General features: G+C 38.8%; 1 pseudogene across 1 annotated transcript; it reads left to right on the top strand.

Annotated features, from left to right (window-relative positions):
* Nucleotides 1-465: 465 nt before the first annotated feature.
* On the top strand, nucleotides 466-1,133 carry LOC309863181 (protein MEMO1-like; annotated as a pseudogene). Its single transcript has 2 exons — nucleotides 466-694; nucleotides 815-1,133. The product of its transcript is annotated as a protein MEMO1-like (transcript).
* The last annotated feature ends 2,299 nt before the right edge of the window (nucleotides 1,134-3,432 follow it).

Here is a 3,432-nt window from a genome sequence, read left to right as displayed (position 1 = left end):
TGTTGCTACTGCTCCTGCCGCCATCACCCAGGCTCTATTTCCTGCCTTCTTCTTCTCTTCTTCCTCCTCCTCCCCTTTTTCCTCCTCCCCTTTTTCCTCCTCCTCTTGCTCTCCCTGGACCAGTCTAATCTCCTCCATACTGCAACCTCCTCCTGAACTGGATCCTCAATGTTTTGTCCCCTTGCCAAACTGCTCCTGCTGCTGCTACCTCCCTATTCAATTTTGTACATCATATCATGCATGATAGGAGGGTGATGCAGGCACCAAACTGTTCAACACAATGGTCTGATGAGAAGGCAGTCACTCCAGGAACTGGTACACAGCCTCAGGATCACAGTGGAATGCATGGCTAGAAGGTTGGCTTTCATAAGTACAGTCTACAAAAAGATTTGCTAGAGCCATTAGTGCACCTCATGTAGGATGTATGTACTATATGTACTGTGGTCCTTGTGGTACTCAGGCTTAATGCTTACAAGCAAGTGGATCCCTATATTACCAGGAGAATTTTCCATCTGTGGCCTTCTCATCATATGGCCCTCTCTCCGTGTGGATATCTATATTTATATCTCTATATATTCTATGACCTTGGTATTGATCAAAGAATTTATGGAAAACTGTGGAAGATAGAATGTTTGAATGAATGCCTCTGCAGACAGATGAAGATAAGCACATTATTGAAATGTATTTGCCTTATATTATAAAGCCATAGAAAGCCATGAGGATGACTTTATCATTATTCCTGTGTTGGAGCTCTGAGTGAGTCAAAAGAACAGGAATTTGGAAAACTCTTCAGTAAATATTGAGCAGATCCTAGTAATCTCTTTGTGGTTTCTTTTGATTTCTTCCGGTGGGGTCAAAACTTCTCTTGCACTTACTATGATGAATCCCATGGGAGATTTATAGAGTCTTTGAACATCTAGATTAAAATGGGCATGAGTATTATAAGACAATTAGACCCCACATCTTTCAGCAGTTACTTAAAGAAATACCATAATACTCTATGTGGAAGAAATCCCATTGGGGTCTTATTAAATGCTATCACAGAGCTCCAAAAGAATAGCCAGTCAAGCCAGTGTAGAAACTTATAAGATATTTCAGTGAGTTATGCAGCAGGAGCACTGAAGGGCCACTAAATCTCTGAATCATCAGGGATGCCACCTGCACATACTCATTTTCTGCCCTTACTAGAAACTGGTCATGGTTTGGGGAGAATCTGAAACCTCAAACCAATAGAATTTTCTTCTCCTCTTTTCTTTTCTTTATTTTTTAAAAAAAGATTTTATTTATTTATTTTAGAGAAAGAGAGTGCAAAAATGGGGCAGGAACAGAGGGAGAAGGACAGGCAGACTCTGCTCTGAGTGCAAAGCCCAATGCAGGACTCAACCCCTCAACCCCCAAGATCATGACCAGAGATGAAATCAAGAGCAGGATGCTTAACCTGAGCTACCTAGGAATCCCTCTTGTCTTCTTTTCTAGTAAGTGTTGTCCTTCCTTAATTTCAACTCATGCAAAAATGTTTTATAGTAGAAGGAAGGATGGCATGAAAATGTTTTGACCAAAAAAGATAGAGGTGCCTGGGTGGCTCTCTCTGTCTCATACACATATATCCTACTCTGAGGATACTTTTGCAAATTGTACACAAACAAACAGACAAAAGGATGGAAGCTTTTTTTTTTCCTGGATTTTATTTTTTAATTTTTTATTTTTTATAAACATATATTTTTATCCCCAGGGGTACAGGTCTGTGAATCACCAAGTTTACACACTTCACAGCACTCACCAAAGCACATACCCTCCCCAATGTCCATAACCCCACCCGCCTTCTCCCAACCCCCCTTCCCAGGAACCCTCAGTTTGTTTTGTGAGATTAAGAGTCACTTATAGCTTGTCTCCCTCCCAATCCCATCTTGTTTCATTTATTCTTCTCCTATCCACTTAAGCCCCCATGTTGCATCACCACTTCCTCATATCAGGGAGATCATATGATAGTTGTCTTTCTCTGCTTGACTTATTTCGCTAAGCATGATATGCTCTAGTTCCATCCATGTTGTCGCAAATGGCAAGATTTCATTTCTTTTGATGGCTACATAGTATTCCATTGTGTATATATACCACATCTTCTTGATCCATTCATCTGTTGATGGACATCTAGGTTCTTTCCATAGTTTGGCTATTGTGGACATTACTGCTATAAACATTCGGGTGCACGTGCCCCTTTGGATCACCACGTTTGTATCTTTAGGGTAAATACCCAGTAGGGTATTGCTGGCTATGACCCAGCAATTGCACTACTGGGTATTTACCCTAAAGGATGGAAGCTTTTTAATAAAGAAATTGCTTTTATGAACGATTTATATTAGAATATATCTCTAGTTACAGTCAATTATTACCCATGTTGTGCAATAGATACCTTCTATTTTAGATGCTAATAAAGGGCTACACAACTCGAAAAAAAAATTAAATCTGTGAACTTTGAGTAAAAGAGATTGCCCTCCACAGTGTGGGTGACCCTCATCCAATTAGCTGAAGTCCTATAAAGAACAGAAGATTTACCTCCCTTGAGTAAGAGGGAATTCTGCTGACAAATGGACTTTAGACTTTAACTGCAACATAGGCGCATCTCTGAATCTCCAGTGTTATGGCCTTTAGACATAAATTGCACATTTTAGTCTTACCAGCCTCTGTAATCATGTGAGACAATTCTTTAAAATAAATCTTTATTTGTATCCATATCCTGTTAGGTTTCTCTGGGGAATGCAGACAAATAAAACTTGTTTAAGTTAAGTTCATAAGGCCATTCATTATTTTATATATTATTGTTCTTTATAACTACTGGTAATTGTTAATGGACACCTGGTAGTAATAATTGTATAAGGGTAATTTTTGTAGGTTATTTATTTTTAGATTATTATTTATTTATTTGACAGACAGGGAGATAACAAATAGGCAGAGAGGCAGGCAGAGAGAGAAGGGGAAGCAGGCTCCTTGCTGAGCAGAGAGCCTGATGTGGGGCTCGATCCCAGGACCCTGAGATCATGACTGAGCCAAAGGCAGAGGCTTAACCCCCTAAGCTACCCAGGTGCCCCAATTTTTGCAGGTTCTTGGAAAAACTCTAAGCACTTTTTCATATACATTGTTATATCACTTTTAATACTTCTGGGTATTCAAAATCTACAATACATTCCTCATATATTATAATATGGAAGACGAAGAAGTTAAACAATGAAAAATTAGGCATCTTGGAACAAGGTCATAAACTTAGATTTTGATATTTTAGAATTTGAGTTCACATTTTTGACTTCCAGATCAGTGGCCTGTCTGCATTATTGTATTTTCTCTCAGTTTAACTTTAGTAGAGAAGTTGAATGTAAATTATTCTCTGTGGAAAAAAAAACTGTGCTAGTTAATCTTGGTAGCTATTTTAACTATTTT

This window comes from Mustela nivalis (assembly GCF_964662115.1).
Source record: "Mustela nivalis genome assembly, chromosome: 4".
NCBI classification, from domain to species: Eukaryota; Metazoa; Chordata; class Mammalia; order Carnivora; family Mustelidae; genus Mustela; species Mustela nivalis.
The sequence above is the reverse complement of the archived record's forward strand: the minus strand, read 5'-3'. Positions and strand labels throughout refer to the sequence as shown.